Genomic DNA, 21,814 nt, shown 5'->3' on the forward strand with positions numbered 1-21,814 from the left:
TTTATAAAGTGGACAGAGTAAGTAAAAAAAGAAAATACACGGGTAGAAATAGAGGCAATAGATGATGTCTCACCTGTGACTGGTTTTCGAAACTATTTGTACAAACACACATAAAAAACAATTGTTATAATGCAGTCAGTGTATACACTTTTAGAAACAGTCAAGGAATTATTGACACAGCGTGAACCGACGCACATTGTGTGTATAGTGAGCGCCTACTCGTTCGATATGATCATGGACAACCGCAAAACCTGAACAAACTCGGACGGGGGTTTAAGGAATATGAGTTGAAAAAACACCGACGTGTTACGAATATTTGAGACCTGGATGGCAAATTCGTTTAGAGATACAGCGGTTAGGCAGTGACCTCCCTTTTCTGTCTCCCCTTTCATATCTTTCTTGTTCCGCTGCTTTGCTATTATTTTTGCAGGGACACCACTCTGAGGGAGGAATCTTTGCTAATTTTTAAATAGACACAGCACTTATTGCAGCACAAACTATGGAAGCCACTGATCCTGAAGTAAGACCGGGAAGTAAATTTTTTTTCAAAGTACACCCGCCAATGAAAAAAGAAAAAAAAAAAACATCACCTTAGATCGCTGTATTTGTCACCGTAATTATCCAACGGCGCTCTACCGTATTTTTTCCTCAGATTTTTTCTTTTTCTCGGGTATATACCACGCCACAAAATATTCGCTGTTATCAGTTAGTGTTAGGCTACAACATAGGGTATATTTTTTCATAAAAAGTTGTTGATGATTGCTTTGCCTGCAGAATCCATTATCCTCTGTAACGTCTCTTCTCCAACACACCTTGAAATGTTTTTGTCGTTTACACACTTTCTTCCGAACAGACCAGATAACGCAGCCGGTCATCGTGAACCAAATGAAAGAGCTCCTTTGACCGGCCCGATCAATAATGATGTTCCCCTCCTCAGAAAAAAGAAAGTGACACTATGAATGGTACGACACCTCGTGACCATCTTTTGTCGGCTTTCACTCTCTCCCTTTCTTCTGCCAAAAGAGACGTTATCGTCGGACTTCCGGTCCGTGAAGGAAAAAAGGTGGACAACAATGCTTGTTTACTCCGTCGCCAATGGTCCCTGTCACTCGCGATATCCAAGGGATGTAACATTTTAGAGGTATTTCTTCAGTTTGCATCATTATACTGAGCACAGTGCTCTGGGAACCTACCATGGTCAGATCGGGTTGATTTCCAATGCTTTCTTTGTTTTAACTGACGTACAGTAATGATAATAAACAAGTAATTTTGCTCGCACCGACCTGTTCATATGTTGTCAGGAGAACAATGACATCGACACGCGGAACCTTTTGAGCGCTTTCATTGCCGGAACCTCACATTCCAATCTTTATTGCAACCTTTAGAACCCGACACCTCTTTGAATGCAACTCGTTCTGACCCCGCAACCTAAGTTTAACAAAGCACCATCGGTCGTCGCGATGTCCAAATCGGCATTTCACCTCCTGGAGCGTTTTTCAAATGGCGTCCTCTTGTATTCAAAGAAGTTGCAACTGTGGAAATAAGCGCATCGTAGTCGGCGGCAACAATGGGAGGGACCACAAGGTTCTTCTGTCCCTTCCTATAGAATGCGTCGCCTTGATGGCTCTATTCTGGTCTTTGAATAAGTATTCATTTCTTGTGTGGGGCTCCGTCCCTCTATTTGAACAGGGGGACAGACGCGTAACATGCAAGCGCACGCGCTATGGATGATGCTCCTACCTTAGTATAGGTAATAGATCGCCGTACCGAGCTCAAACATGTCGAGAATAATATAGCAAGTTTTGCACGAACATGCTACTTCAGTTGCCAGGTCAATTGAATAATGGCAGTCGAAGAAGAGAGCAGTGAGCGCAGGTCATAGACCAAGTCCATCTGTATGGGTTACAAAAGCAGCGTGACCATTCAGATTCATGCATGACCTGCAGTAAAATGAGCAATAACCCATTACAACTTCCTCCTCCATGTTCACTCACTGTCGATTTCTAACTAGCAGAAATCTCTTGGCATCAGTATAGAATCTCAATATGGATTCACCGGGTATGCCTTCATTGCCTCGGAATGAGTTGTCACTTTCTGACCGTCGCCGTCCAGTTCTTCATCTCCGTGGTTGAGCTTCTCACATAGAATAATACCAACACAGCAACCTGCACCGTCTAGCAATCGGCATGCCTTGTGCGATTGCAATGCGTAAAAGGTGTCGTGATGTGGCCTTTCCGTGTGCAACTTGCCGAAAGAACCGCCCAGAATCGTTGCTTGTGTGCCATGTTCGGGAAAAGCAGGAAAACAGACGCGAGCACGAGCTCGTGAGGATCGTGTTGGCGAACGTGAGACAGCCCGACGGAGACTTGAAGTAACGTTCGTGATAATAAAAAGCACCCGGTTGTGGACGTATTTTGACGGATGTGTATCGAAATTGCAACATATGTACTGTTATATACTGGTGGATACCGCGCCTGTAGAAAAATAGCAGCAAAAGGTATGCACGAACACACTGCAAGGAGACCCCAGTAGTGATCCACAAAGACACCCAAAAGTCTTCCCATGCACCCATACATCCCTCCTAATCCCCTTTTTCCTGTGATCAGAGGACGCGGGGCGGATGAATTGAAAAGTGTCACAGATGGGTCGGCTCTTTTGCACCATTGTCCTTCTCACCTGCGTAGGGGAGCGAGGTGTCAGGCCGTAATAAATGGTCCAAGAAGACCATGTTGTCCGCCATGCTCTTCAGAGGGAAGCTTCAGATAATTGACGATGGCACGTTGTCCTTTTCAAGCGCGATATTATATTATTCCAAGACGGGGGACGTGTCACACCGACGTCTTCATCGACACAAAAAAGTCATTCCGTTGCAGGGACAGATTTGGAAGTTGCTGCTGCTTTTAAAAAGAGACGTTTTTGGAAAATATGAAAGCAATCTAACTTGGAGTGTGGGACATTTTGCCACAATCTGTATCACAGTATCATGCGACAAAAGGATTGAAATAATTTTTCTCCACCTTCTTCACCGTGAAAACACTTATATAAGGGAGGACAACATTGTAAGAGATGAACCAAGAACCCCGGAGATAACTATACCATTAATAAACTTGACTCCCAGCGCAGAGTGCTTGAGAAGAAGAAAGGTGTCCCTCAATGATCATCGACACACGAAAGAAAAGAGAAGAAAGTGATTCTCGCCAAACATAATTCGATCCAAGAGCGCTCTTTTGGCGCATCGCAGCGACGTGTGCCGGGCGGAGACCGCGCAACCAATCCCTAACGAGAAGTCGCGGCTTGGAAGCTCCGCCCAGTCGATAATGAAGCCCCTCCTTCCCGGCCGGGGCCCTGGAAGGGCCCTCGGCGCAACGTCGTCCCGACGGCTTTGCGGCCGCATCTGCCGTTTCTCCGTCGACTTGATTGTCCAAGTGAAATGACAGTGTGAAGTGTGTGTGTGTGTGTGTGTGTCTGTGTCTTGCTGGAGCCGTACGTCATCGGTGAGTGCTTTGCTCGGCCGTTTAACGTGGCATGTCGGGATGGCTTCCTAAGCCTCATGATAACGTTCCATTGATCAGACGATAAGATAGAGGGTGTTGATGAGAAGCGCTTTCGATGCGCGCCTGATAAATCGACTAGAAGGGTTGAAATCCGAGGTGTTTGTTCAATTCGCGTCGATATCGTTGGAGGTTCGTATTGAAAGTGTTTTAACATTGCAGGTTCAGCGCGAGTGGAGACAGAATTTATGATCGAGGTAGGTTGTTCGTTCTTGGAGCAGGTCAACCAACGAATATCATGTCATCAGCTGTTGATGATGCCTTTGCGGCGAGTGAGTCAAGTGGCCGAAAATTGAGCTCAGACATTTCTTTGCGTTCTCAAACTCCACAGAAGACCCGCCAGGAAGTTTGCAAAGTCGCCTGCCTAAGCACACTATATGTGTTACAATCGTTCCCTATCACCGATACTTCCTTTCATATCGCATGTAACTCGAGTTTTAGTCCTGCCCTGTTATGCCAAAAGAAATGAGCCTTAAATACCGGAAGCAACGCCGTCAACGCCTCCTAAAGCGGTATTTCGAGAAAATTCGCTGTTGATAACCCTATTTTATTTGCTTTCGAAGAATGGAGTCACATGACTAACTTTGGAAACGACTTTTGTTGTTCTGTCGTTCATTCCCAATTATCAAAACGATTCTCAAAAGAGTACGGGCGTCGAACGACAGCAGCAAACACGAACGTGCTATATGTTCACACGTGCGTTTTGTTTCACAAGCTGCCTATTCTGGCACGCTTTTGCTCTGGTGAAAATTGACTCTGACACTCTATTGCATTCGTGAAAAAAACGTTCGTGTGTATCCTGGATGACTTGGTCGTATCCTCCCGGAGTAATTTGGTGACTCCCACCGCGAGGGTTAAACAAAAATGGGGAAAATTGAATTCCACGGACCGTCGTCTTCCAATTATGCAGCCCGTAGGAATACATTCGTGGATTCTGGACCGGGTATGCGATAGGTATAGCGCAGTGATTCTCAGGGGTCTTGGCTAGCGACACTCGGTGTTGTTATCCATGTCTCTGCCCTTCGAAAAGGTGACTTGGACCCCATCGTCATTCATGTAGAGTTGGTGTTGTTGTTCGGTAACGGCGTGTCGTTATGCAAGGCAGCGGAGAAGACGTTTGGAAATCATAAACAATATATAATTTGGAGGGCTTTCCTTTTAATAAGAAGGTTCTTTCTTTTATTGTATCTGTTTCGTCTGTAATATTTCATATCATGTATACAAAGTTCAAAGTTAGTTGTTGATAAGTCCGTACAAAAAAAGAAAACGAGTGACAAGGGACTGTTATATGCAATCACTGAACGGTAATACAAAATACACACACTTAACCGAAAAAGATAGAAAACCTGTATCAACTCCAAAGGTGCGTTTGCACACGAAAAAGCTCGCTTTGCTCGGTGCGTTGGGCTGGAGGCCTTTACAAAGGGCGCGAAAAAGAGTTGTGAAAAGGGCGCTTTAATGAAAATTAGGTCCCGTGCGACCATTTTGCGAAAGGCAGCACCTGCGTACTATAGCATACGTTTAAGCGCACTATCAAGTGTAGTAGTATTGGAAAAGGAAAAACGAGCGTGGAATCTGCCTCTCGAAGGCAGGTGAAGGTGACACCTCCCGAAGTACTGCCTAGTCTGCCTAGCAGGGTGAGAGTGGTCTATACATATCGGATGTCTATTATGACGTGCTCCGCAGTGGAAATAAACAAAAATGCAATATCGAAACGCACCAGGGGAAGAAAGAATAATACAAAAAAATTGTCCGTGGGCCACATGTCTAAACACAGAGACTAAGGTACAGAATTGCAAAATCACCTACTACTGCAATTACCTTTTTTACCTTATCATACAATTGGCACTGCAGGGGCAGCGCCCATGCAGCCTGCTGGCCGGCATCATCCCCATCTAATCGCATATCGTTTCTGTGTGTGTGTTTTGCCTTATCAGGTATACAGAATACATATTTACCCATCTATAGAAATGTATGTGCTTGCTGTTAGGACTAGGGAAAGTTGGTTAATAATCTTGGATATATCGGCCAAGAATTGCAGATTTTGGAGCCGAAATAAGACACGGAATAAATACCAAAGTTTGTTCGTTGTTCTGACGTACGGCGCAGGGATTTGATATATTGAGAGTTGATATATTCGTACGTGTAGTCGTATTGACCAAAACGGGCTAAATAATAATTGGGAGTTGATGTCCACGTAAGGTGAGTCTGTGGCGACATGGCACACGAGAGGTCCTTTTGACGTCTCCGACACACGGTGCTGGGTCACAGCCGAATGTCTTTTCGGCGGGTTGGGTATGGATCTAAATAGGAAAGGAGCGGACATCTTGCAAGATGAGGAAATGGCTCTTGCTGAATCTTCTCCGTTTTTTTCTTTTACCAATCAATCATCACTCAGTGAACTATACATGGTGTTGAAAAATGACACACGCACATGGCACACTAGCAGCTTATAGCTAGATAAAACGATGCAACAACATATTGTCGTCGTAGTAAATTACAATATCCCCCGAGACGGAACGTAGCCAGAGAGCGCGCAAGAGTATATAGGGGATCGTCTCCGTATCAAACTTCACATATGTGTAACGTGTATCCTTGCCACCATCTCGCATGTTTTCTTACCATTCTTTCGTTAACAATACGTGTGTGGTTTCGCAATTTTATAATTTAGTGTAAGAAAAAAATCTCTTCAGTGTTATTGCGATACACTTGAAACCATTAAGCTTTAAATGTTTTTAAACCAGATATTTGATTACGTCTCCTATTGGTCTATGCACTTAGAAGCCGTGAGCTCTGCGTCACTAACGTGAGAGATCCTGTCGCAACGTTGTGACTGGATATGAAGATGATTTCAAGGCCAATTACGAGGGGAGTTCAAACCGGGACTTTTCATTTTTCGCAAAAGTAAAATCAACTTACAGGCGAGAAATTAGTTTTATTTTTCAACGTAATCTCCAGCTGGCACTTGTCCCAGCGTTTCACGAGGGCTTGGATGCCAGGAGCGTAGAAATCCTTACTGACGCGTAGCAGCCATGATCGGACCGCATTCATGACCTCGTCGTCGCAGCTGCAGTGGCGGCCCCCAAGGAACGCCTTCAGTGGCCTGAAGAGATGGAAATCGCTGGGGGCGAGGTCTGGACTGTAAGGAGGATGTGGCAGCAACTCCCAGCCAAGTTCCTGTAAGGTGCGTGTTGTGAGATGCGCGGTATGCGGGCGTGCATTGTCCTGTAGGAGGAGGACTCCTTTGGTGATGAGGCCCGGCTTTCCGAAACTGGATGTGTTCATGAATGATAGTGTTCAACGTTCCCACAGAAAGGTCCGTCTTTCGAGCCAGTTCGAGACTATCCGTCGGTCCTTGAGGATCATGCGCTCCACAAGTTGGATGTTCTCAGCAACTCTGACACCGGACTCTGAGCCGCCCCGGCCGGGATCGTCCTGCACTGATGTACGGCCGTCTCGGAACCGTTTGCACCACTCAAACGTTTTGCTGCGGCTAAGTGTATCGTGGCCATACTGAGCCTGAAGTCTTCTGTGAATTTCAGATGACTTTACGCCTTCATTCACGAGAAACTTGATGACAATTCGCTGTTCGATGTGCGCGCTCACCTTGTTGTCGGCCATCTTGTCTAGCACGTGTCTTCTGTTTTGCACAAACTTTGGACCACTACGTTGACTACGTGGTGAACGCGGAGGCCTGTCGCGTGTGAAAATGATGAAAAAGAAGTAGCGGGAGCCATTTGTAGACTCAGGAGACAGAAAGTCCCGGTTTGACTTGAACGCCCCTCGTATTAACCAATGAAAGCGTATATTATTGCGTATCAAGGTAATGAAAGGCCACGTATGAAAGGAACGTATAGGTGCTGGTTGCCGTCATCGGCTACGCTCAGACGGGCAACGTCACGTTAACCTCAGGGGGGCGTCCTGGGCCGACTTCACAGAGAACCGTGGCAACATTTGTCCTAAAGCGTCTGAGGAAACCCCAGCGAAAACAGACAGCACAACCGGTGTCACCTCCCGGCTTGAAACGCCATCATCGTAGGTACACAAAGTTCCACGAACAATCGAATAGGTCAACTGCTTGCTTGGTCAAGCGATCTACCTTCCGGTGTTGCGGAAGGTGCCTCCTGGGCCAACTTCATAGAGAACCTTACCTAGAGCTGAGGAGAATCCAGCGTAAACACCCAATTAGGCAGCCACCTCCCAGTTTGGATCATCTTAGCCACTAAGCCGCAGTAGCAAGGTTAAGCATTATAGAAAGCATTTGAATGGGTGTCTGAAAGTCAGTGTAGAATAAATCGTTGTTTCGTGGGGGTGGGCTATGTGTATATTGTCATCAACTAAGGAACCTGTCGATGAAAGCAGGCCTATAGAGTCTAGGCAGCAGGCCCTTATACCTTTGCAACTCTACCCGAAGGTGGATTGCTGTACGTACCCGCCAGATCATGCGAACAACTCAGGAAGAGCTGTCGCTTCGGAGGCTATATAGTATGGTCCTTGCTCTGCGGGAAAAGTTTATTCCGTGGGTGGTACGAAGACATGTCGTTTAAACCTCTGTATTGACAACTGTGGGAAGCGTATCCAACTAGTGTGTTAATGTGATTATGCAGATAATACAGAACTTGTATAAATGTGATCCGAAGCGTCCCTTTCGGAATTCCACGGATCACAAAGCGGATATCAAGCCTGTCAGTACAGAGAAATAAGTCAGTTGCATCTATGCTTTAAGAGTGATGTAATATATAAAAGGCGCAGACGAAACTGGGTGTTTATAAATATGATTATGTTGTGATGTCGCTTCAAATGGCTATACAAGCACGAATATAGCTTCTCGTGTTTGTCTCGTTTAGTCACCATCCCTGCACATAAAGGGGGTGTACATTAGAGCCCTGCACCATCCGCGGATATCCGCAAGATACTTGCGGATTCGGATGAAAATTTAGCACTTCCTACGGTGTGCGGATCGGATGCGGATGGCTCGAGGTCGGATGTGGATCGGACGCGGATGTGAAAGCAGCGGATCGGATGCGGAAAAACCGCGTGCTGTAATTTTTCGACCTGCAACTGATTTGTATTGCGCGCCGACAGCGAGCGCACGCTCGGGTACACCTTTGACCCACTGATCTCTACGTATAAAGGAGATCAGTGCTTTGACCATGCACGGCAAAGACGGAAGAGGAGGCCATCTCGAATCACGCGAGCATCGGCGAGCGTTCAACGCGTTGCAGAAGACTCTCCATATCGCGTTTGTCGAAAGCTTTACCTTTGGTTGTCATCGTGAGTACTCCCGTGACAGCATGGAGGCATCCGAAATTATACAAACATATGCTTCCCGCGGTCTTTACGCGTCCTTCGAAACGTGCGGATTTTGCGGATCGGATGCGGCTAACGTGTGCGCGGATGCGGGTCGGATGCGGATGCCAAAAATCTCATCCGCGCAGGGAGTGTACATGGCGCTTATGGAAGACAACCTCAGGTCACGTTATATACATCGATCGACAGCTCCTGTGCACGTTCTTTTCTCTCGCTCTTTTGGGCCTTACTAATGCATTCTGGTGAAAAGATGTTTTCGTCGAGGTATAGCAACAGGCCTACAATCCGTACAGAAAAAGATACTTCTTTGCTGCCAAGTTATCACTTATGACCTTTTATTGTATAAGGCCTGTACGTGTCTCTCCACTTTCTTCCCTGTAATTGGAGGGATAAATTTGCGGTGGATTTATCCGAGGGGGGATATATTTAGAAAATGTTACGCAAAAAGGTTGATCACAAAAAGTTACAAATGAGCATTATTCTACCAAAATGAGAACACTTGGTGGAACACACTAAGATACACCGCGCATCGCACCACATGGCAGCAACAACAGATAAAAGACGACTGTGCGTGGGAAGCAGTACCGATTACATGTGTATAACAAAATGCAATGCAACAAACAAAAAAGAACGCCGAGTGTCAACATTACATCGGACTTGCCCGAAAAAGTCTACTCGATGTACATTGCAAAAGGTGAAATATGTACCATCTAGAAAAGTATTTCTTAAATGAGAGATAGCCCACCTTGTTACTCGTCTGATCGCTCAAAGCAATCTACCTACCCCAAAATTCTATGCCGTACACCCTTCTTTAGCTATATATCGGACCTCATTCCGATATTTCGCGAGGACAATTTCTATAATATTCAGCCCATTCAGAGAGTGCTTAATAGTTAGTCGAGTTATCTTTGAGACAGAATAACCCAAATACCTCTTGATCCAACACAAAACATTTTAGATATAATAAGCGGCGTTTTAGCGCCTCTTTTTTTCATATAACAAGCTAACAACAACAGTATATCCGTATACATCAAGAACTGTCTGTGAAGTGCTTCCTATATGCTGTGTGGAGTTGGGTGGAAGCTCCATCGGGGGTAATGCAATTATGGGGACTGAATAAGTCTTCTTTCGACAATTCCTTCCAAAAAGACATCGAAGGGGCTTCCCTGTTTCAATGCGGGGAAGTCGAAACACGGTCATGAAAATATACAGCTTTTCTTGGAGATTTGCGTTCCTTTGAATAGAAAGGAAAGTCTCTTGGGGGAAGCTTTGTGTTTGTCGATCACTTTCAAAACAGAATAGTTGTTAGCGGCGCGAAGCAACTGTGGCTATGAGCGGGTTAGTACGGAAAGGGTTCCAATTGGCTAGCACCCGATCTCTCTAATGATACAATAGCGAGCACCCATGACGAGACTTAGGAGTGCGTCTCTTCTCTGTTCTTCATGGATATGGGGAAAGTTTTAAAGCACATACTTATCGAGCCATCGAGGTGATGTAGTCAGGGCGGCTTTTCCCGACAGTGCAAGGCCTCTTAAAAGCACACCTTCGATCAATGGCGCAATTGAAAGCATGCTACCGTTGTACGACACTGTAAGTTGCAGAACCAACAGACAATGAAACATATTTTCATAAATACTTGTTGTGGAAGGTTGGGTTTATTTTATTTCCGTAAATTGCACCCTATATATACGGAAAAGACGTATCCGTCGTTTATGAAGGGCTCGAAGAAAGCCATGGTGTTTCCTTCCGGCAAACGATGTTTCTCGTGCGGAAGTCCCCCATTAAAGAGCTCTTTTGCGGAGATTTCTCTAAGGATGTCCTCCTCCGATAGTCGGGCTCCAAAACATAGAGCGGACGTCGCGGCAAACATGACTCACGACAGGGTCCAAGTCTTCTTTGTCGTCAAAGTCACCGCACCTGAGCGAACCAAGCGGAAACAAACGCCACATGAGAGGATTTCGTTGCTTTGCCAAGGATATACCATGAAACATTTGGACAATCCTAAATCAGCGCTTTCTCTGCGAATCAACTTCCCTGCGTTGAATGTTACGATAAATAGCCGTATTTTGAGTGTCTCCGATAGGCCGCGCCCCCATTTTATAGATTTTCCCCCGATGACCCTTATTTAAGCGATACGGCTCAAATGACCACCGCCTTCGTAATGACCTCGCTAGGTTGACCGGCGCACGATTTATGTCCCTTTTTTCCCGAACCTCCTTATCGAACCTTTGTCCTCTTTTCGATATATATAGACAGGTATTTACTGGCCCCTCCATAAAGGGTACGTTTTTGTTTTATTTCGGTCACGTCATGGGAGAGGCGTTGAAAGCGAAATGAGACTCTGGGGATGCGGCGGGATAAAAGGTTCACGCGCTACTCCCGCAAGATTTGTGTTTCTTCCCCCCGTGGGTTATATTTATTTTCCCTCTTGATGGGTTCCCGCCCCTGCCATAATGGGACCGTTTAGGCCTAATTGAGTCGCAACGTTTGACGAGGGTGCCCAAAATGTTTTCTTTTCAATATTAAAAGGCGTTTTGCGTTCGGTGATTATTTTGAAATATTTCGTTTGTGACACGTTTTCAAGGGACTTTGTTTTTGTGAAAGGCACTGGGTGGATCGGTTCAAATGATGTTCACTATGTTAACGAACAGCGTCAGGGGATGCACGAAGACTGTATTGAAGATTGACATATCTGTAGAGCGACAATATATCAAGGTGTCAACATGGCATCCTTGTCATGTGGAGACGATAAACGCGTGCAAGGATGTGATGGGAAAAGCCTGGGCGAAGAAGCACTGCAGAGAAAGTCTCTTTTTGTTGGTTTCAGCTGCATGTATCCGCTGAAAGACAAAATATTTCATACGATGTATTGTATTTGGACTTTGAAAATTTCGCGTGCGCAATATTCCCAGCAGGAGGTCGTGCACGAATATAGTCGAGGAACATAATGAACAACAACAACAAACACACTGATAATGATGAATGGGGAAATTCGCCACCTGAGTTGTGGCCCACTATAGTATACCCCAATGCCGACGGAACGATGGGTGAGAGCCGGCACATAACCATCTGAGGAGTAAGGCCACCGTAAATGCAGGAATTGACAGAGAATGTGGCGCACTAAAGGACATAAAGGTGTCTCGCAGAAAATCCAGGAAAATCTGCAGTGGCCGACGGTGTAGCAGGATGTCGGTCCAGGGTTCATGGAATGTCGACAAAGTGGACTGACTGGTTGTGATTTGATTCATGCGGTTTCGTAGCGTTTCTCGTTGACAGAACCGATGAGAAGCGCTTTGTGAGAATATACAATTTCTGTATTCTAAAGCAAAAAACAAAAACAAACAAACAAACAAAAAGTCTCCTCGTAAAAGAGCTCCTCCATGAACGCAGATAGAAAGCCTAAATCAAAATCTTTAAATATTGGCCACTTATATGAGTCATCCAAAACCCAGAGCTTGGACGGAGGAAGGTAATGATGTTTTTCCAAGCAAGACGTGCGTGTCTGAAAGGAGCTGCTGCTCCCGACGCGCGCGTGTTCGCTAATTGCAGGGCCCCCCGCAGGGCCTTTGTTTTTGGCCTGGTGGCCCTGACGTGATTGTAGCGCCCCTGTGGAGCTTGTATTATCGGATGTTCTTGGAGGGAATACATGTAGTTACAGATCGGTGGTGGTGATTCAACTCAGCCATTTAACATGCCGGGAACTTGTATAGATCGAGATTTTAAAAACTTACTTTATTACGCAGCGTCCACTATATAGCATGGGTGCCGAAATGGCGGCCCGCGTGGCCCCCGAGCAATAAAAAAAAGAAAAAGAAATAAAGGCCCAAGCTTCATGAACGGCCGTGGCGTTATATCATTGCGCTCTGTATACTGGTGTAGTTTATCTTGCGTTGACCAGTGATAGAAAATTGTAGCCATATTGACCTGTAACAGCCATGACATGCACATGGCAACAGACAGGGAACGTTCGACTTTCAACTTTTATTCATAATCGATCGATTTCGACCTTCCCTGTCTGTCTCTGTGTTGCTTTCGTCGTCTTCGTCGATGACTTTCTAAACCAGCCCCTGCCTCTCATTTTTACTTGATTGAGATTACTAGTACATTCCTGCCAAAAAATCTCAGCAAACCCTACGGCCGATTTGTAATATTGGTGCCTTCAATGCCACCAGAAAAGGAACGGTTCAGTCGCAGGCTTGGTGATCGCCCAACTGAATTTGCGCAAACGGAGCTTTTTGGCTTGTCGTTTTCCGCAGCTGTGGACATGCTTCCTGATGACCACCTGATGACTTCCAAACTGATTGAACTGCAGTGCGGCGCAGAACGAATTCAGAACCAGTTCGCGGAAGTTGGTGCGGCACCCCTGCTGTATAGGATTTTTGGCAAAGATGAGGCAGTTGGTATAACTCAGCAACCGTGGAAGACAGATGGAGTCGCCGCCTTCTGTTCCTCTCGCCACATTTAGAATAGGTTTTCGCGTCAAATTGCGTAATAACGTTACACGAGAAGCGAATTGAATTACCGTAATCACTCTTTCTGTTCATAATATTGATAATAGGAGGCTTTAGCAAACCGTTTTCGCTCGAACGAAGCGACCGATTCGAGTGTCGCGCATGCGCATTAGGAATCGACCAAGTGAATCCTGGGGATACGCGGCTGTCTAAGAGAAAATGCAAAATGTGGTGCAGAAAACCAACACTGCTTGGTTGCTTTCAAAACCTTCGTTTTTTCGTCGTATAGATTCCACATTTTACTGCTCTGTATAGCGGACCTTCTAGACAATGCAAGATACACACATTTCAAGGCATATAGTCAGTTTCTATAATGTAACCCGTATGACAATTTGCTTGTTTCTGTAACTAATTACACTTTAAATAGTCCCGCAATACATTTGTGAAAAGGTCTTTTTCTGTTATTGACCGCGATTCACTGACATGAAAGACGTGAAAATAACTTAATGACTACTTGTTTATGGGTTCGCCTCTATTGCAAAGGTAACATTTGAAGTAACCAAGTTACTTTTCACTGTAGCATTATTATTATTGTTATTAGTTTTTCTTTACCTTGTAATTGTACCCGTGTCTTAGTTACTTTTTAGTGTACTCTCTGCTATCTATAGCAGTTCCCATGGTATGAGAGTGTTGCTACAATGCTTCTTTGTGCCAATACATTTAGCTCTTGTTGCACCTTGATTCTGAGTGTGACTTGCCAAGCTCTAATTGCCCATCCTGAACAAAACAAAAACGGGTGCTTTCTTTCGGCTTTATTTGCCCAACAGCAGCGTCAACTTTGTTTGTTGCAGCTTCCTTCACGTAACGTGGTGCCCAATGTATATTAAAAGTATCCTCTGAGTTGATTTGAAAGCGGACACTTTGAGGGTTCCATCGACGTTCTTTTGCAATGGTAATCTCTCGTATATACGCAGTGCTCAAAACGGCTGCATCTAGAAAGGCTTCAGATGGCGTACTATACATAACGCTCTTCAGCATAACTGCGTATCGTGTCTCCAATGGAAATGAGCCCATCCATCTTGAGCAGCACGTTGTCACTGGCTCGAGATGCAAATGATGGCGACACGAGGTAATGGAGCGGAGAGCACAGCGCAGGACGTGAATCACGCCCATTCACGCCTCTATTTTTCATAATTCTTGCTGTCAAGATCTGCGTCAATACATTCGTGATTATGCACCTTTCCCTGCGGAAGAGAATTTTTGTCCACGTTATTTTAGGCGTTTGACGTCAAGATGGGGGTTGTCCGTTGGATATGACCTTGTTACTTTTAAAGACAAGTTGGTTATATCCTGCTGCAACTCATCGGCAAGATTCAATCGCACGTCAAACAACAGCGGCCAATCCACGGATTGACGCTTGTGGTCATAAATTGGCGCTTTTTTCTTGTTTTTGTTTGTTTGTTTCAAAGTTCACTGGAGGAGGTAACCGTGAAAGAGCACACTCAGTTCATGTCTTATCTTATCCCGCGATATCCGTCCTTTCGTGTTCTAGCTGTGTCAAGAATATACTTGTTGGAGGGATTAACCCTCGACGGGGAATCTCGGCGGGGTCCGCTCTTGACTTGACAGGAGCCAGACGTCCTGCTGACACCCCTTCCTCCCATTTTGCAAAAGAACGTCTGCAGAATGGATTCCGTGTTAGCGCCGCGAAGCAACTCTGGCATAGCTGTCCTCGGCTGGGAAAATCTATCATTTATAAAAATATAAATATCATATCATATATATTATGACAGGGGTGCCGAAGTGGCGGCCCCCGAGGAAAAAATAAAATAAAAAATATTCGGCCCAAGCATCATGAACGGCGTTATCATTGAAGTCGGTACTCGTGCAGTTTATCTTGCGTTAATTAGTGATAGAAAACTGTTACAACTGACCTGTAAAAGCCTAAGAGACAAGCGTTTGGCACATGACAACAGCGAAGACGGTAAAAGTAACACCCAAAGACAGCCAGAGAACGTCAAACTTTCAACCTTCAATCATAATCACCCTTTAACCATACGATAAAAGGTTGAAACGTTCCCTATCTGTCCCTAATGTTGCTTTCATCGTCTTGGCTGCTGAGTCTCTAAACCTGTCCCTGCGTCTGATTTTTTCTTGTACATTCCTTGCAAACTTTCAGAGCCAACACTACATTGGCGATTTATAATATGTATTGGTACAACTTGGGACAAAAGTTTACGGAACACCGGGGTGTCGCACTTAATATCGATATCGATCTCGAGGTGAATATCGCCTCGAGATCGAACAGCGTCGCCACCATGCGGCTGCTCCGTGAACTGCCTTTAGTGGGGATGCGCCGCTTGAGTCGGTGCTTTCGCTGTGGTTATCATGCTCGAAAACGTGCTTGGAAGGATCAATTTCTGGACATTTGAGCTCTTAAAATCGCTTCGAACAGAGTGAAAATTACTTGGTGGAAGACTTTTTTGAACTTCTCTAGTTCTCTGCACCAGCGTGCTTAGCAGAGAAGAACACTACGGAACATGCATACGTTCCAGTATGCAGATTCCACTCGTCCTTTGTTATATTATATTTGTCACTGCGGTTCTGTGTGTCAAACAAAATGTACCAAGAGCTAAGGTCAATGTTTTAACAGTTCTTTTTTAAAATCATAAGCATAAAACTATGTCACAGTTATTTATTGAATGGTTTCTGTGCTAGCTGTTCCAAGTTACTTGATAATGCTGAGCTAGGATATTCTGCACGCGCTAAACACACATTGTATCGAATGCATGAATATATGGAGTGAATGCATGAATATATATATATTTATGACACGGGTGTTTTTAAATATATGAATTTCAAGCTTTCATCTCATTTCATCTGACCGTATGACAGGCTAGACTTTCATCTTTCACATACGTAATCATTGGAACACACGCATTCAAGGCAAAATGCTATCTCCATCCCTGAACGTTCTATGTAAAACACGCGTGTTTTTTTGGGGTATGAAGCGCGTGTGCAACAGCGTGTCTTAGAATTTACCTGCCGCTGGAACCAAAAACTTAGTTTATATGTAGTTATTACCTGACCGGTAGCACCCCACACAAAGTCAAGTCCACCACACAGGTGTGGTCATCTCGTAACATATTTTAGCATCATTTAATGAATGCCCACACAAGAAACGAATCATACCTCGAACCTCTCGCGGACTCGCACAACCTGAATAATCACTGCTCTTATTCGACGCAAAAAATTGTAGCGAAGGGCTTGAATACTTCATGGGCTATTCTGCCCTTATGCTGCATTCTTGCACATTTGTACATTCGGTTCATTGTTATTGTTGATTAGTACATTGTACATTTAGATCAGTGGATCAGGAATTCTGAGTGTTTTCTTTTTTTTTTAATCCTTGTTGTCTCGACGTAAGATAAAAAGGTACAGGGAAAGACGGCTATATACACAAGCGACGAATAAATATTCGAGCGAGAGCTGCAAAAGACTAAACCAAAATCCAGCTTGGAACAAAGGACGCGGTGTTTCCCTTCAAAAGCGCACAGGAGATTTTTTTTCACAACTTGGCGACTTGAGCGTTTCGCAGTGCATCACTTTTTGTCAACTTCCACACCTCATCAGCGTTCTAAGTATCGCATTTCAACACATCCGCAATATGTGAGGCACTGACAGCAGCATTCCATCCAGAAACACTGCGATACATGCGTAGAAAAGCGAGAGCATGCTGCGTCCGATCATGCCGTATCCCCACTATAGGGCATCCGTCGCAGCGCCACCTACAGTTCGATCTCGAGGCGAATAGCAGCAAACAGAATAGCCGGTCACCCGTTTCATATTCGATCTCCTCCAGATATAACGGCCGCTGCGATGAAGGTATATGCCAGTGTCGTGTTCCGTAAACTTTTGTCCCAAGCTGTATACCTTGAATGTCAAAAGGAACGGACCGATTCAGACGCAAGCTTGGTAATCTCTCGAGTGAATTCGAGCAAAGATTATTGGAGTGCAGAGGACTCGACCTTGTTGGCCCGCCGTTTTCCGCAGTTGTTGACAACCTGGTCGGATTCACAAAAAGCTCGTGCGACGGAATCTGTCGTAACTCCGTCGTACGAAGGGCGCGCGTCGCAAAGTCTTAGCTTACGGCGGAATCCTGCTTCAGAGCGGTCTTTCGAAGAAAGATGGCGGCGTGTTTGGCAGCGGTGGTTTTGGAGATGGCAAACAAAGACTCCGTAATACGCGCCCACGCATTGCACTTTGCCACAGAACCTTCGAGACCATCCCAGAAGCGTCAATGACGCACTTTTTTGCATACTTGAGTTTTGTGCTCCGTAAAATCGTGTTGCAGGGATTTTCCCCTACACCCTACTAAGACACACTCCAACTTGTCTGCAAGAAAGGCCAAAAAGGCCATACAAGCTGCAAATATGGGTGCCTCCTACAAAATACCCTCCCAAACATACTGGGAATATGGGTCGTCGAACGCATGTGATTGCGTGGCATCCATTATGACTACCGAAAGACCGAGAACATGTGTGGTAACAGGGACGACTATTATTGGTACGATTGCAGGTTTTCGTCATCGTTACCATAGTGAAAACATAGTCTCGCACCTGTTGCGTGTTTCCTCTTCCTCGTCAAAGGGGGTACCCTCTCCACTACGATAGCTTTGTGAATCGTGCTTACGACGCCGTCGTACGCGCGTCGCAGGCTACGACGTCTTAGCGTTACTTACGATCGCGTTTGTGAATCCGACCCCTGATAACTAACAAATGGAAGTGATTGACCTGCAGTGCGACGCACTGATAAGAACGCTCAAGTTGGTGCGGTTTCGTTTTATTTTTACGTTGGACTAACGTACAGCTTGGGACAAAAGTTTACGGAACACCACACTGGCATATTTCTTCGTCGTAGTTTCCAGGAAGACATCGAATAAGAAACAGGTGACAGACAATTTTATCCACCTTTCAGTATGTGTGTCCGCTCCTGTTTGCTGCTAGGGTGTCGTTCCAATGGAGAAATGCAACACCCCGGTAAACTTTTGTCCCAAGCTGTACCTCAAGTTACGTAACCTGTCAGCGTTCGGTACAACATACGTGTAATAAAATAATTCGTGACTTTACGTGGCGAGACAACTGTGCCAGCATACTTTTCTGTGATTACGCTCACAACGTATCTTAGACAAGTGAGAACATGTTTACAATTGACCGCACTTCTCGATATTACAACAAAATTAATGTATAGGCGTCCCGCATTATAAGTGGCTGATGATGCGCGACGTCAAAATGACGTGTCGCTATTGTCGTCAGGACATCGCAGGGCGGGGTATAAGGGCGAAAGGGGGCAGTGAATATTTAGTTGGTTTGGAGCCATTATTTACCTTTTTGCGACAACATTTTTTTTTTCAAAACGTTCAACGTCGGCAACGTATCACGGTGCATTTAAAAAAATGCGCCTCGTATACCTGTTTATTGACAGTCCGATCGAAAACATAGGTCTGGGAAACACCGCCTTATGATTTCTAATACTCCTCACAACCACTGTGCAAAATATTTTAGAAGAAATCGTATCGCACAATTTATAATCGATTTTTTTCTATGCCGCAGTTGGTCCTGAGTGAAGGCCGCAGAGAGCTCTCGCGTGACGTGCATAAGAGCAATGCCTCACGTGACTTGCGCATGCCTGTTTGCACGATAGTTGGTTGTTGCGTGCTAGCATTTGCCTATTATGACGATTTTGAGTAGCAATCACACGTTATGTAGAGTAAAATGCAGAGTAGCGTCAATGTAAACACAGGTATCAGGACGTAACCTTCGGTTCAGTACACTCATAGAAAAAAACACCTCTCTGCATTGCCAGCAACGGCGCAGTCCTCCGCTCCACTTTGTCCCTTGGGGACGTCATGCTCACGTGACGGCTGACGTACATAGAGTATCCTTTGGGCAAGGAGTATGGGAGGGAGAAAAACGAAACCGGATGTCTTCAGAGGAGGAGTTTTTATTCGGTGTCTCGAAAACCACGCCAATTTGTGAGTTGAAACTTTCCACAGGGCATGTAAGCCTCCGTGGCAGTTGGAAAAAATCAACTTCCGGTTTTCCCGGACTGCGCAATCACTTTCACGGATGTTGACGCAATAGTTAAAACAAGGTGTACAAAGGTTCCTCATGATACAGCAAATAAAAGGCGATAGTGTGCTCTTTCACCCTCTCGCATTAGGGTGAAGGAAAGACCCGCCTCCGAAGATACGCAATGAACAAAACAAAGAAGAAAATGGCGTTCTTTCACCAAGTTTTTGCGAGCGATCTATCGAACGGATTTTTGTTCTGAAAACGGTAACGATATCAGGTGACCCAAGGAACAGATGTTCTCGTTGGGACGATCTTGTACCTTTCAAAGTTAATTAACGATTTTTAGTCATTCGACGGTTGAGCAACAGATGGCCAAGAACGTCCGCCGGCCCAGAGATGCAGGTTATAGTTTTAATGAAAAATCTTTATCGAAAAAAAAAAAAAAAGACACCCTGTATATATATACAAGGGTGACGATAACATTGGGTATAGACACGTTCCCGTGTGGTCTGCTTTCAAATATGGCAGTCGTGGGAAAAGCCTGACAGGACGGGAATCTCTCGATTGCCGGTCGAGTGCGTTGAAGCTTTCAGCCTCAGATGATGATGATAATAATAATTCGGGGCGCGAGACAACTGGCTGAATGGGCAACAAGCACAACGACGGGATGAGGTGATCCACCGCAGGCGATGAATGTCCTCGCTCATCCCTGTCATGTTGAGATTAAAGTCGCCGGTTATCTTGGGTTGTATGACGTGAAATAAGAAGCAGAAAGTGTTTAAATCACTTGTGTATGTAAGGAGACAGGCGCCTTTCGTGAAGAATCCGTGCACAAGCAATCCTGCAACGAACAACGGTTTCACCATCGGTCCTCCCGTGATTGAAAACTGTATCAACCGATGACCCTCACTTGATCTCTGATGCGCGAAATTAACCCAGCTGCCCGCTCTTGACGATCGTTCTGATAAATCCCGCGCTGGCAGATGTGGCCGTGATAAGGGGGCAACGATACGCTGCGTGCTTCCGAGATGAGACAAGGTTCCTTGAATAGGGGTATTTTCTTAGCTGCCCGTCGTTCGTATAACTACGCTTGTGTTTCACCCAGACCATGGGTTACGTCACCTATGGGATTTTTGTCAACAACGCGTCACACTCGATTTCGGTTCTGTGGCGCGTGTCAAGGGTTTCATATCTGTACTGGGCAAAACCCTTTAAATGAGACAGGAACCCCGACGGTTTAATTCGACGAATCATATATTGTGTATTAACGTGAGAATGTCCATACCTTTTCAACCAACCAACCAACACTGACACACTGATATTGTCCGTGCATTGACCTTTGGCATTGGTGTCCTTGGTGCCGTTCTATAGACTTTCTATACAGAAAAATAGTCCATACAAGTTGTAGACAAGAAATAGATTTCATTTGGACGGGAGTTTTTCTTTTCTTTTAACTCTGTTCAGTCATTTGGTGCAGACTGTCAATAGACACATGTTCAATAGAAAAGTTATAGACCGTTTGTCTTTTGAGATTCTTTAGACTTAGTGCTACAATAACCCGTATGGCGGTCTTTTTATTGGCATTGCTATTTCGAATCCTTGTTTTTGTTGTTTTATTCCGATACCATAATACGCAGACATTACAAAAAAAGAAAAAAAGAAAAAAGAATGCGAATCAGACTGCATGTTCAAGAAACACGCTCGAATAAATATGTACGTTTTATGATATTTATTTCCGCCCCGTATACGCTATACTTCATTTTCACAAGCGTTGTTGCGAGGGAATGGGTTCCAATCTCGTGACGCGCGTAGCCTGCAAAGCGTAGCATTTTAGTCGGTTTGGACGTAATGAATAATGCACTGCGTAATTGCCCATGTTTCACACAGAAGGCCTGACATCGCATGTGGCATACCAACGATTATGATCTTTGTTGATACGAGCATAGAGCACACAAGTGCCCGCAGTCACTTTCCTTTCTAAACAATCTGCATTACCTGCAGGAAGACACACGTGTGCCGCACAATAGAGCGCGTTCCATGTATCACATTCCAAGCTGCGGGGACACAGCGGCACTTACCAACAAATTCTCCCATCGCGCTCCTCCGATAGACCAACTCCGCGTCCACTATACACGAAGGCCACCTAACTATATTGGACAAACATGGCGAACAAAAGCGAGTGTGACCTTGGTATAGCAGAGTACTTGGATCGGATTTCCAAAATGGTTGCAGTTAGTAAAAGCACGTTGGGCTGCTCTTGATGCTATTTTTTAATAAATACGAGTGATGGGTTAATATGAGACTCGAAGGACGCCAGAATTGAAGACAGTGACGCACTATGCCGGTGCAGCAGGAAGATTCCGATCATCGTTCCCGACGATGACGAAACGGAAATACCAAAATTCGAAACTAAGCACGGACAACCATG

At 45.1% G+C, this 21,814-nt stretch overlaps 1 protein-coding gene and 1 long non-coding RNA gene across 3 annotated transcripts in view; one reads left to right on the forward strand and one right to left on the reverse strand.

The window, feature by feature from the left end:
* Positions 1–3,195: 3,195 nt before the first annotated feature.
* LOC135370075 (histone-lysine N-methyltransferase PRDM16-like) overlaps positions 3,196–21,814 on the forward strand; it is a 191,300-nt gene continuing 172,681 nt past the window's right edge. The window contains exons 1-2 of one of the 2 annotated variants that reach the window (XM_064603769.1): positions 3,196–3,494; positions 3,714–3,748. The gene's annotated coding sequence lies outside the window, so the exon portion shown is untranslated. The remainder of the gene's footprint in view (positions 3,495–3,713; positions 3,749–21,814) is intronic. The other variant, XM_064603770.1, reaches the window with a different exon arrangement.
* LOC135370077 (uncharacterized) overlaps positions 10,506–21,814 on the reverse strand; it is a 44,110-nt gene continuing 32,801 nt past the window's right edge. The window contains exon 3 of the long non-coding RNA XR_010415202.1: positions 10,506–10,778. This is a non-coding gene — a long non-coding RNA (uncharacterized LOC135370077). The remainder of the gene's footprint in view (positions 10,779–21,814) is intronic.

Source organism: Ornithodoros turicata, chromosome 10 (genome assembly GCF_037126465.1).
Source record: "Ornithodoros turicata isolate Travis chromosome 10, ASM3712646v1, whole genome shotgun sequence".
Taxonomy (NCBI): domain Eukaryota; kingdom Metazoa; phylum Arthropoda; class Arachnida; order Ixodida; family Argasidae; genus Ornithodoros; species Ornithodoros turicata.